Genomic DNA, 14,370 nt, shown 5'->3' on the forward strand with positions numbered 1-14,370 from the left:
AGTTGGAGGCTAAGCAGGAGAAGTCCAGGTTGGAAGTCTGGGCAGGAAGTCCTGACAATATTCATTTTTATGATTTATTTTGGCTCACTACTTGACGTTTTTGCTCCTTTCGTTGTGTAACTATTGAGTATTAGCATATTTTACGAGTAGGAACTCATTTTGGATTATATTATTTATTCCTAAAAAAATAGGGTTGAATATAATGTTTTTAATGTATTTTTGTAGGATACTTAAAGAGCCATTAAATGGGATCACGTTGAAGTACAATTTCACATGTTTGGAGAAGGTTTGAAGAGCTTAAAGGATCAACACGGGCATGCCTCACTAAGGCACGACCATGCCCCATTAGCCAGAACAACAACATCTCCTAGCCGTGCCTATGCTGCAGAACTTCAACTTCACCATGCCGTGCCTAAGAGGCACGGTCGTAACTTTTAGAACTTCATCATCTCTAGGCCGTGCCTCTACAACAGAACGCTAATATCTTCAAGCATGCCAAAACAACACGGTCGTACTTATATGACAGAATGCCAACTTCAAGGGGTCGTGCCTAATAGGCACGACCGTGCCTCTTTTGCAGAAGGTTGTCTTCTCGAAGCCGTGCCTACTAGGCACGACCGTGCCTCATTTGCAGAATAACTCCAGTTCAAGGTCGTGCCTTGAGATACGACCGTGTCGCGGGGCTGATTGAGGGGATATAAAAGTTGAATTTTATGGAAATGAGGGTATTCTTCTCTTTGGACCTGACCTAGAGGCTAGCTGCCACTTTCCCTTCACCGTCATCATCATCCGCATCCATCCTCACCATCGGAAAGAAGTCAAAGGGATTTTCGTCTTCAAATCCGACCATCTTCCTTCCACCAAGAAGTCAAGGGGGTTCCTTGTTCCTTCATATCATTTCACCTGCCACTTCAACCACACGAAGTTTGCACCGGAGTTGGGGATTCCATCCGTCGCCTCATCCTTCCGTGGAGTTTTGTTGCTTCACATCCACCTCCAGCCAGGGACATTGGGAGAGTCATTTTACTATCCATTTATCAGCTTAGATTTAATTGTGCACATTAGATATTTGTTTAAATTTTCCTTACAGTTTTGGATGTTGATTGTTCTTAGTTTTCCTTTGTTTACTTTGTCGATACATTTATTCATTTTGTTAATGCACCTTCTTTACTTCGTTAATGCACTTTATTCTCAGCACTTTCTTATTCGCAATTCTATTTACAATGCTTAGTATTCTTTTCATTCTTTAGATTTAGATCTCAAAATAACAACCCCCATATATAATAAAAAATTTAAATCTCCAATTTTCAATAACCTCTAGGATTACCATACACCTACTACAATCGTTGGTGTAGGATCGGGTTGGACCGTCTAGAAGGGGTGAATAAATGGTCAAGAGAATAACAAGCATCTTAAAAAAAACTTAGTTGCAACTGGATCGTTGCTTCCAAACAGTTAGCGCTCAATCAAAACTCCTTTAGGCGGAGAAGCCTTTAGAGTTGAAGCATAGAGACTTAGAGAGAAGATTACAAAAGTAATTGATGATGTTACTTCTAAAACTCTAAGTCTTATTTATAACTTAATAGAATAGATCTGGATCATTGATCGTAGATGAACTTCCTCTTGGTCGTTGATCCGTTGATGCAATCCTAATCGTTGATCAGAGATAACCTTAAATCTCAAACGTTGATTTGATAAAAGACTTTAGACAATCTATAAAAGTGTTTGGTAACATTGTTCTTACTACTCTAATTAATTTATAAATAGGAAGTGTGGGGTTGCCACATGTCCTATCCTTTGTATTCGAATATCTCAATCGGGGGTTTCGTCGATCGAGGATTATAGTGAATTGTCCAACGCAAAGGTTCAAGGAACCTGGGTCTTCGAGTAGGAGTCGCCGAAGGCTCTGAATGAAGTACAATCGTTCTGTGTTCTCCTGTGTGCATTTCCCGCTTCGTATTTTTTATTTTCCGCTGCATGCTTTTCAAAGCTCAAATTTTCTAACTCTGATTTTAAACGAACGAATTTTTAAAAAGCACGTGATTCACCCCTCTCACGTGCACTCGATCCAACACTATAGAAGTTAAAGTTCTATAAAACGGACACAGCCGTGCCATTTGGCACGACCTAAAGATGTTGTTGTTCTGTGAGAAGGCACGACTGTGTTTGTTTCTGGCATTAGTAAGACACGGTCTTGGATAATGGGGCACGCCCGTGCCTTTTTGGCACGACTAGTAGAAGATGAGGTTCTGTAAAACAAGCACGACTGTGCCATTTAGCACGGCCTAGAGGTGTTGATCTTCTGCAGTAGAGGTACGACCGTGCCTTAGTGAGGCACACCCGTGTTGATCCTTTAAGCTCTTCAAACGTCCTCCAAATACGCCAAATTATACTTCAACTTGATCCAATTTTATGGCTCTTTAAGTATTCTACAAAAACATATTAAAAAATATATATTAGATTCAACTCCATATTTATAAAAATAAGTAATGTGATCCAAAATAAGTTCCTATCCATAAAATGAGTTAATACTCAATAATTACATAATGAGAGGAGCGAAAACATCAAGTATTAGAACCAAAATGAACTATAAAAATGCAAGTTATCAGTAAGACTTAGGTAAGGCTAAGAGGTCAGACAGATTACAGATAGACTTAGGGTTCTTTGTTTGTATGTAAGCTTATTTTGCAGGAATTAGGAGCTAGAAGCAAAATTGAAGAAGCATAGGAGGAACAAACAAAAGTAGCTGAGCCAAGCCCGAGGTCAACTTGGGGTCAAACTTGAGTTGACTATATCCGGGGCGCTTGGATGTTGCTCTAGGTGCCCGGACGGTCCAGGCACCCCTAGATGTTCCAAGCGCTCGGATCAAGAGGCAATCAGATTAGATCAGATCAGATTCAGGTGCCCGATAAGAATCTAGGTGCCCGGAAGAAGCTATATAAGGGGCTGAATGTGGATGGCAAGGATATTATCTCTTTACGTCATACTCTTCATCCTACGGTGCTACTAAACACGAACGACATCTTACTCGTGCAACCGAGGAAGTTCCAGGAGGAGTACGCTGCCCTTAGGACTTTCAGATCAACCCACGAGTGTTTGTTTTATTATCTTAAGTCTTACTTGTTTGTATTTCATTGTTATTATTTGGATTATAAGATGGATTTCTCCACCTCCGAACAAAGATACGAAAAGAAGACCATTAATGGACGAGACGTCTTTCCATACATAGACCTTGAACGTACTAACCCCGGGGGTTAGGAATCAAGTAAATCTGCCCTGTCTTAATTGCTAATTCCACTACTAGTCTGTAAAATAGAACGAACAAATGATGAGCGCTATTCATCCCCCTTCTAGCGCACCCCATCGATTCTACAGATATTTATGATGTCTATGTCTGGTTTTAACATCCCATAAAATTAATTTGGATACGTTATATGTATGTATCAATTGCCTTGAGTCATAAACTTTTAAAAATCATCAGAAACCTGGGCACATAAAGACTATAGAGTCTTAGGCACTTCAGAAACCTGTATCACTTGGAATGAGTCCGATCAGAGTTCTTTAAGTCAATCAATGTTTTTTGATCTAGAATATTTGGATTTTTAAAATTTTGTCATGAAATTTTGCCAATATAAAATGGCTAAGTCAATCGATGGATTTTGACATTTAATAGAAGAGATGAGTGTGGATAGATATGGTGTAAATTATCACAAAACTAATAGGATGCTGAATTTAAATCATCAACACTACAATAGAAAGTTTAGCACCACAACTATGTTGGAACTTAAAAAGTTCAGAACAGAAATAGTGCTGGAATATAATGTTCAACACCACTGTATTAGGGTTTCGAACTACTATACATCTTCAAAATTTTGAAATTTCAACACTAAGTTGTAAAAAACACTACCAATAAGTTATAGAAATTTAAACCTCTAAATATATAATATATTTTTTTCATTTGCTAATCATTTAATATCTCATATAGAAAACTAACTGCATTATAATTGGATGATTGTATTTAGTTTACAAAAACCTATCTACATAGAAATAGAAAAGGAAAAATACTTAAATAAACTTTTCTATTGTAATTGATATAAATAAACAAATTAACCAGAAATATATACGAGAAAAACTTAAAGAGAATCAATGAAAAAATATCGAGTGAGCTGCTATGTTGAAACCTTTTTCGGAGAATAGTTAATTTTCAAAGTTTGAGCGACATCGAAATTTAGATCACCTTTTAGGGTGTGTTTGGTTAGGGGTCATCCGTGATTACCTTGGTTATCCATTCAAAGTTATCAACCAAAATCTTGTTTGGTTTAGGTAATCCGTGATTCCCAAGTAATGTTTCATGCCTGACACGTCAGCATACGTCAGCAAAAGAGAGCATCCAATCTGAAATTAGAAAATCAAGGAAAACGTAGGTTTTTCTTGATTCCGGGGTTAAGATAATTTTCTTTACAAAATTACCCCTGCCTACGAAACCCTCGCGAAACTCGACTCCCGTCCGCCGTGACCTCGCCCTCCTCTACCTCCCCGTTTCCACCTTCTCCCTCCTCTGAGCCTCCCAGCTGCCGCCGCCTGCTCCTCCTCCGCTGCCGCCGCCGTCTTCTCCGAAGAGAGCAGCGCTTCCCCTACTCAACCTCGTGAGCAGCGACGCGGGAGATGAGGAGGCGGCGCCTGACGAGGAAGAAGACGTGGAGGAGGAGGAGGGGGGATGGCGGTGGCACTGCAAATTGGGCTGTCGACTCCGACTGCAGCAGATCTCTTATCCAGGATCGACCGTAGCAGCAGCATCAACAACAACAACACTTCCAATTCAACCTCTGCCGCTGACTCTAATTGTGCGAATATCGACGAGGAGGAGGAAGATGGGGACGACCATGAGCTCGAGAAGGGAATCCTGATGCAGTACCCTACGATCGGGAAGGTGATGAGGGGGCAGTACTGGATCCCTACCCCCTCCCAGATCCTCATCGGACCCACTCAATTCTCTTGCCCTGTTTGCTGCAAAACCTTCAACAGATACAACAACATGTTGAAATTGATACAATTGAATTGATCATGTTGTAATTCCTACTCAATTATGTTCAACGACAACTACATGTTGAAATTGCACTCCACAATTTATTTAGAGTTTTAGTATATATTTAACTGTGAAAAAAAAGTATTATGCCATAAGTATTGACACTTTTGGAGTTATTTCTTGTTTGAATCTTGTTATTTTGGTTCCCAATGATGTTTATCATTCTTTACCATGCTAATGCTGAGATACTTTGACGAATGTTCAATGTGTATCCTGAGGGAACTTATCATTCTTCTTTTGAGCTTCCAGAGTTTTAGGTTTCGAGAGGCGTCTTACCATCATAGTGAAAATTCTAATTTTTGAACTTTTTGTCAATGTGGTATCCCTTTTCAATCAGTGCAAAAGTGTTGTGTATCTGTCGAACCAACTTGCATGTTGACTCTAAAATGCAATGATGATGTTGTTATTAACCCAGCTCATTATGAGATCTTCCATGTTTTGGAACATCAAAGGATATGTTTCATGACAATATCTGAGGTCATTATGAGATTCTCTAGTAATTCTTATTAACCCACTGTCCTATATTTCTTTTTTCCTAATCTTATCATTCCTTACCATGCTAATGCTGAAAAATTTTGACGGACTTTCAATGTGCAATCTGAGCTTATTTTTGTTCTGTCTGTATAGCCTTTTCATTTTGCATTCTAATGTTCCATTTTCTTTTTGGAACTGAACGTGTTTGAATGATCTCAAATATCAAATTACTTTAATTATAAAAAATGATTATAATTAAACTAAAGGTAATATAAATAATTATTAAAATAAATAATGTATTAAAATCTTCAAACAAAAAAGATTTTGTATCATTATTAAACCAAATAATATTAAATTATATTTTATTTTCTAAACCTTAGTTATGTGATTACTTGGTAATCACATAACTAAGGTAATTACGGATGACTCTAGGGGTGCGTTTGGTTGGGGGTCATCCTTGATTACCTTGGTTATGTGATTACCAAGTAATCACATAACCAAGGTTATAAGGAATAAAACATAACCTAATGTTGTTTGGTTTAATCCTAGGTAATGCGACAAAACCTTGTTTGGTTGAAGGTTTTAATACATTACTTACTTTGACATTTACTATATTACCCCTAATTCAATTATAATTATTTTTTACAACTAAATTAATTTGATATTTAATTATTTTTAAATTAAATTAAATTATTAATTATAATAATAATAATATAATATATATTATAAATTTGCTCTCGACGGACAGGCAGGCTACATGCATTTAATCACAAAATTCGACTATAAAATCCCTATATAAATCTAGACCAACTAAAGTTTTGAAGATCCACAAGAAAAAATCATTTCATAAAAATAATATGTTCTAATCAAAAAATAGCTTTCCTAAATGAAAATAGTTTAGTTCGAGCATTTGTTTCCATGCTGCATCAAGCGCATGGCGCATGCCTCACCCTGCCTCTACCCAAATAAATTACACAAATAAACTAACTCAAGGAAAACCATATATTCTGCTTCAGAAAAGATAATATCAGGTTTGAACTTTTATCTATACAATTACGATAACAATGCAAGATTTACTCCAAGACATAATTATTATACATGACTCATGATTAGGTAAAAATAAGCATTCATTCGTACAATATAACACCTTCAGTGACGTAGTTCAAACACAGTAGCAAGTTCCCCATGTTAAAATACAGAAGGTACCTATAGATAATCCTTCTATAGATAATTTAGCATCTACAACATCCAAACTCAGCATAGCTAAAGATGACCATGCTGATATTTAACTTCTTTTACTTTCAGAACTCAGCATTTTCATTTTTCTCTTCCCTCTCTAATGCAGCACATACTGTAGCAGCCCACGTATCTTTTATATTCTCATTATCACTGAATGCAGTAAGGTCTATGTCTCCATCAGGTAAATAAGTCTTGAGAGGAACTGACCCAAATGTAAAAACCTGCAAACCGGAATTGGAACAAAATTGAAATTGATATCACTTGAGCAAAAGAAGACAAAATTGATATCACTTCAGCAGTGTTCATCATTCAAATAAAATCTAATTTTCATTTCAGTTTGGATTTTGATAAATAAAATGTAGTTTGAGTTCAACTAAAATTTTGGTCAGGACAAGTTTTTTGCAAGGTCAAACCAAATAGTAAACAGAAATGCAATACTTGTGTGCATTGATATCATAGAGTTATTATTTGATAGTTCATTTTTATTCAAAGATCAATAATCAACTAATCAAACTTGGATCTGTCATGATAAATTTAGCCCATTGATCCCTATCCTAAACCTTATCCTTGTACAATATGTCCATGATAGGTTCTCATGAGAAAGGCCAAACAGCCCAAATAACTCGAACACAATAGCCAGTTCCATGATAAACTCTTTCTTAGGTTCTTATTGACAATATAGTTTATTTAGCACAGCAATCTAATCCAAGGTTAACCTACATTGAAACTTTCAGAAACTTTCAGAAACATTGCTTTAACTTTCAGAAACACGTTTATTTTGATAGAAAATGATGGCAAGCAGCATAGAAACAGTGGAGGAAAGAATTTGATCAGTTGACGGCTCAGCCAAGAGCAATAGAATAGGACAATAAAATCACCAACAGATTGAAACCACATAAAAAGGTTGAATATGTAAAACTTGATTTAGATTGAAAGGTAAAAACAACAACCTTCTTCATTTTTCACACAAAGGAACGGGAAGAAGACTCACTGTGAGGAGGAGGACGAGGCTGAGGTCAGGAATCGCCGCTAGGATTTCGCCGGAAGGGGAAGCGCGCGCTCGGGACGGACTCACCGCTAGAGTTTCGCTCGAGACGAAGAGGAAGGCTTCGAATGTTTTGCTCGGGGGGAGACGAGGGCTCGCGGAGGTTTTTGCTTGGGACGGAGAGGAAGGGCTTCAAATGTTGTCGCTCGAGACGAAGAGGAAGGCCTCGCGGAGAGGAAGGGCTTCGAAGAATGTTTTCGCTCGGGGGAGACGAAGCCTCGCGGAGGTTTTTGCTCGGGACGGAATCGCCGCCGAGGGAGACAAGGCCTTGCTAGGTTTCGGGTTTCGCTCTGGGAGGGTAGAGGTTTTCGCTTGGGACGGCGGGCTCGCGGAGGTTTTCGCGGACGGCTCGGGGTAATGGGGTAAACGAAATTACGATAACCCCAGAATCCAGCAAAACCTCGATTTTTCTTGGTTTTGCAATTCCGGGTTAGATGCCCTGATTTGCTGATGTATGCTGACATGTCAGGAATATAACATTACTAGGGAATCACCGATTAACTAAACCAAACAGGATTTTAATTGATAACCTTGGGTGGATAACCAAGGTAATCATGGATTACCCTTAACCAAACACCCCTTAGGGGACGTTTGATTCAGAGTTATCTTTAATAACCTTGGTTATCTGTCCAAGGTTATCAATGATAAACTTGTTTGATTTAGATTATTAATAATTCCTGAATAATATAATATTACTGCCACGTTAACAAAAGGAGTTATAATCCTGGAATCTGATTACCTAAGCAGATTAAGATTTTTGACAATTCCAAGATTAACAATAAATTTAGTTAAAAAATATCCTTTAATATTTACATTTAACACAGAAATATCCTTAAACTTTAATCAAATATCAAATTACCAATGACCGACGCTCTGACTCGTCATTGGCAACTCCCGATTCCAAAACCCCGACTCTTAGCATCTCCAAAACCCTAGCCTTTGCAACTAGCGATTCCAAAACCCACCGCCCCGCCCCGCCCCTCTCACATCTGTTCTCCGCTTTGCAAATCGTCACAACCCTAGCGACTCCTCGCATTTGTTCTCCCCTCACCAACGCCGGTCGTGGGAGCCTGTGTACGCGGCCAAGCGAACGAGCAGGAGGAGCTCTTACAAGGTGAGAAATTTGTTTTTTGATTTTTTCGGAACTAAGGTTGTGCTTTCGGGTGATTTAATGAAATGGATGGAAATCTTTTGCCGATATTTGTCACCTCATGGATGACATTCCTATTGAACCAGTAAAGTTAAATTGTGGCAATCTTGTTCTCATGGCCACCACCTCTAATCCCTTCGTTCGTTAGCAGACAAAATGCAGATTTTTTGCTAGTTAATGATTTTATAATAGAATAAGCCATGATTTTATAACATCGGTCAGTTTGATGGAGGAGTAATGAAGGCATGATTGTATCCCCTAATGCGTAAATAAATAATGGAATAAGCCATGATTTTATAATACCTCTGAGCTTCTATCAAATTCTGGAGCTAAAGAAAATAAATAATGCCTTGTATCCCCCTAATGAGTAATTTTTGTCCAAAATAGCTAATGACATAAGTATGGAATTTGCATTCTTCATTGTTTGTATTCAACAATGCCTTGTATTCCCCTAATGAGTAATTTTTGTCCAAAATAGCTAATGACAAAGTAGAACTAATACTCTCTTTGTGTTTCTGTTATATATTTTAAGTTGTAAAATGTTTTGTTGTGCAACAAAGCACTTTCTTTATAAACATTGGTTTCTTATATGTTGCTTCATATTTTTATTGCAGGGAGTTTCTTCTTTTATTTCCTTCTTTATTTCTGCCATATTCCACGAGGTATTGCTCGGTTCATCTTTTATTGTCTTTCCTTCTTTTAATTGTTTTGTTTAATTTTCTAGGGTTTGTTTTAACTTTTTAGAAACAAATTAGAAGTTATTTTATCAAATTGTATATAATTAGTAATCTTACTAAATGATAGAATCACCTATAAATTTACTATAATTTTTCTTAAAGATTTTATTATGATAGAACTATTTGCTTAATAATCTTTGTAGATGGTCGATAATTTGTTATTAAATTATGGTAGAACCATTTGCTTAATAATCTTTATAGATGACCAACAATCTTTGTAGATGATCAATAACGGTTTAAAACTCCTTTTTCACTCTTTGGCTGTCATTGGTTTCAGGTGTTTCTACTAGTGTCCCACTGATATAACTCAATTGTCAAGGCAAGAGATGAATATGATTTCGGTACTCATTATGCACTTGAGGATGATGGAATATATTTATGCTTTTATTGTTGACAATTTTCTTAATTGTCAAGAGAAGGAGTGGTAGGTCTAGGAGGGGCATATCATATGTTGTTAATGCATTGTCTAGATATAATATTAGGTCTATAAATTTAAATGAGATGATTTTTCATAGCGATCGACAATGTGTTGATAACTGCAGGATGGATAGGAGGTCTTTAGCCAAACTTTGTTATTTGCTAATGACTAGTGGGAAATTGAAAGGAACAAGAAATATGTCAATTAGTGAACTTATAATATCATTTCTTCACATTATTGCACATAATGTGAAGAATAGGGTTTTAAAACGCCAAACAGCCAGATCCGACGAGACAGTTAGTAGGCAATTTCATTTAGTTTTAAACTCTGTTCTAAGGTTATATAACATTTTGCTTCGGAAGCCAGAACCAATCCCAGAAAATTACACGAATGAAAGGTGGAAATGATTTAAGGTATAAGAAATTAATTTTCATAAATTTCTTTTTTAATCATTTTAATTTACATAATAAATTAATTTAATTTTATGATATTTCTTTGAGTTTAGGGTTGTTTGGGAGCATTAGATGGAACTTATATCAAGGTCAATGTCCCAACAGTTAATTTAATTTTATGATATTTCTTTGAGTTTAGGGTTATATTTTATTCCCTATAACCTTGGTTATGTGATTACTAGGTAATCACATAACCAAAGTCATATATTATAACTTGAACCAAACGCCCCCTTAAGGTTATTCGATTGCTCTTCCTGTCGATATGTTTACTTTGTTGAAATTCTGTCAGTATTTTATGATGATATAAGTTGTGTGTAAAATAAAAAGAGGTAAGATAAACACATGACTCAACGTTGTCATTCAAAATAATGAATAAATTTTTAATTAAAATATGATTCGGATGCATTGAATAATCACGAATGAAATAAGAGGTTGGAAGAAGGGTAATATCAAAATCAAGTGTGTCTTTAAAAATTCTTAAACTTGGAGAAGTCTTTTAGGTAAAATCAAACTTGTAATGCGCCCGTTAGAAATTTGCCAAACAATTAAATTAAAATTTGGGTTTTGCCGATAAATGAAAAAGGCGTCGGGCTGTCTATGCCCCAAAATATTAACATTAGGTTTAATTTTCTCCTTCACTCTCTGCCCTATGCGACGCCGCCAAATCCTCGCCTCTTTCGAATTGGAAACTCCTTGCTGCCGTTGCTCCATTTTTGGAAGGAACACGGAGGAATTGATTCCGCCTCTATATCTTCTTCGTCTCGATCTCTCCTCCGCCTCTGGTCGTTGAGCAGCCACGTCGGGTCTTCCCGATCAGCGACTTGCTCTCCCCCCTCCCCCATGCGTGAGGCCTAGTGATGCCGTCGACACTCGTGCTTTAGGCTGGAACCAGCTGCATGTCTTCGGCATCAGTAAGTTTACAGCAGTAAGTTGCGAGGCTACTTCTCCCAGTGATCACCACGGATGATTCTCTAACCTTCGTCCCCTATACTTGGGCAGAGAACAGAGACCCCCGTCGCTTGTGTCCGGCAGTCAGTATCATAGCGCGTAGAGGGTTCGCGATAAACCAAGAGGCACCCTTCTTGACTTTGCATTTCCTCTTTGGGTAAACTCTTTTCCAATCTTTGTTTCCTCGATTTTGGACAGTGGTTTTGTGAAGTTGACAACTACAACTTTTGAATTGAATTCTCAACGACAACACGTCTCTAATTTGAGGTAGGGTTTTAATTCTTTGTCGTGGCACACATCCATCGAGTAGAGGATCCAACCAGGAGACGACTGGTTGATGAGGGAAGGCAATCAAAGAGATGAGTTGTCCTGTGGTGATAACTTGGAAATGCCATAATCTTCACATAATTTTACTTATTTACATGTTTGTGTTGCCTTGAAGTTGATGTGTGTTTCCTAGTGTATGACAGGATAGATGAGATGTGCAGTGGCATAATAAGTGTGTTTGTACCTATTAAAGGGATCATAATAATAAGAGGGAGAATTTGCATTGGAACCTAAAGAGAGTTTTGAGCCATGTTGTTTCGCTCTTTGGCCAAAAAAATCCCTTGAATGTCGTAGGTTAAGGTTTGACCTTTGTTTAACATAATAATCTCGAGCTATGTTAGAGTTTCGATCTTTGATTGGAATAATAATGTGTCAATTGCGCAGATGTTTCAATATCAAGCGTCTATGGTGAATTGAAAGTAAAAATAAAAATAAAAAAACTATATATTTAAGTTTGAACTTTGTGGTTCCATTTGAAATGATTCCGCTTCTACATCTTCTTACCCCTCCTCTGCCTCTGGTTGGTGAGCAGCCATGTCGGGTCTTCCTGATCAGCGATTTGCTCTCCCCCCTTCCCCACATGTGAGGCCTCTGTGATGCTGTCGACACTTGTGCTTTAGGCTGGAACCAACTGCAGGTTTCGGGTATCAGCAAGTTTACATCAGTAAGTTGTGAAGCTACTTCTCCCAGGGACCACCATGGATTATTCTCTAACCTTTATCCCCTATACTTGGGCAGAAAACAGAGATCCTCCTTCGCTTGTGTCCGGTAGTGAGTATTATTTCGCATAGAGGCTTCGTGATGAACCAAGAGGCACCCTTCTTGATTTTTCATTTCCTTTCTGGGTAAACACTTTTCTAACCTTTGTTTCCTCAGTTTTGGCAGTGGCTTAATGAATTAGACAAGACAACTAGCAATCACTTTGAATTGAGTTCTCGACAACAACATGTCTCTAATTTGAGGTAGGGTTCTCATTCTTTTTTGAGGCACACATTCCTTGAGTTAGATGATCCAACCAGGAGATGACTTGTTATTGTCCTGTGGTGATACTTTGGAAAACCCATAATGTTCACATTTTTGACTTATTCATATGCTGTATTGCCTTGGAGTTTGTGTTCCCTAGCGTATAATAGAATAGGTGAGATGTACAATGAGTATAATGAGTGTGTTTGTACCTATTAAAGGGATCATAATAACAAGAGGGAGTTTCACATTGGAACCTAAAGAAAAAGTTTTGAAGCCATGTGGTTTCACTCTTTGGCCAAAAAACCTTGAAGACCTTTTGTTTAATGCAAGGTTTACAATCTCAAGCCATGATGGAGTTTCAATCTTTTGATCGGAATAATATTGCTTTAGTCATGTTGATGTTTCGATATTTGGTGCCTATGGCGAATTGAAGGTGGAAAGATGAAGGAGATGAAGAAAAAAAGGAAAATAAGACAACTGTATACTTAACAAGATAAAATTTAGTTAAATATAAATGATGATATAATAGAGGATAGAGTCCAATGACATAGAAGGATCCATATAGCTGATCTCACCTAGTGGGATAAGACTCGATTGTTGTTGCATATATACTTAACTTGTGACTTTGTGATTGTATTTAGCATGGTACAATTTTGATATTATCTTATATAGACGCATACTACTAAAAAAATAATAAAATTATCTCAATGCATCTTGAATTGTGTTATAGCATGTCCAAGGGTTTCTTATAGCATGCCAAAGGGTGTTGAGTGTGGGTATGACACAATATTGTTTTACATGATTGACATAGCGGCACAAGAGATATTGTTTGTGCTAAGTATTGAGTTCCTATAATTTATAGGAATAATGCATTTCAACTGCGCCACCTGATACAGTTTGAGATTTTAAAGCATAGTTTGACATGCAATAGAATCTGTAGTTGAAAGCTTGACTTGATGGAGACCTTTTTTGGCTCCTTGCGTAAGTTGCTTCTCGTAGATCTTTACATGTTTGTGGCATGCCTACTTTGTATAACCTACTCGTTGCCTATAATAATACATTATTAGAGTATCTCTCATGTATTTGTAGGTACATGCTAGCCATTGCTATCCGTTTACATATAATATGTGTTTAGAGATTATTTGTCACTTGTCACTAAAAGTCGTGAATGGCATAGTTGACCGGAGTCGTTCATCATTACACTTTCTTTGTTTCGCCCTCGCACTTCTCCCTTAAGGATAAGAGTCTGACGGGTCAAACGAATTGACCAATCACGGATCTACTCTTCATGGGTTCGATAAAGGTGTGCAGCACCTGGTAGTGCATTTTCTAATAAGTTATAAAATTTATTATAGAAGATTAGTCTACAATAGCCCCAAAGGCGTAGACTAATCCGCCTGTATATAATATAAGTTCCTCTGCTACCCCTGTATATAATATTGGGCAGATAAATAGCCAAAGTATTTACGACTAAGCCCTAAAATAAAAGGAGATAAATAGCCCCAAGAAGATAAATAGCCCCTTTGGC

The 14,370-nt window shown here is 37.4% G+C and overlaps 1 non-coding gene across 1 annotated transcript; it reads left to right on the forward strand.

Moving 5' to 3' along the window:
• The first annotated feature begins 5,228 nt into the window (after positions 1 to 5,228).
• On the forward strand, positions 5,229 to 5,310 carry LOC141812814 (small nucleolar RNA snoR53Y). The gene has a single exon (XR_012600347.1). It is a non-coding gene; the product is annotated as a small nucleolar RNA snoR53Y (small nucleolar RNA).
• The last annotated feature ends 9,060 nt before the right edge of the window (positions 5,311 to 14,370 follow it).

The sequence above is a fragment of the Curcuma longa genome, chromosome 19, assembly GCF_044706935.1.
Source record: "Curcuma longa cultivar G26 ecotype Majalengka, Jawa Barat chromosome 19, ITB_CL_G26_1.1, whole genome shotgun sequence".
NCBI classification, from domain to species: Eukaryota; Viridiplantae; Streptophyta; class Magnoliopsida; order Zingiberales; family Zingiberaceae; genus Curcuma; species Curcuma longa.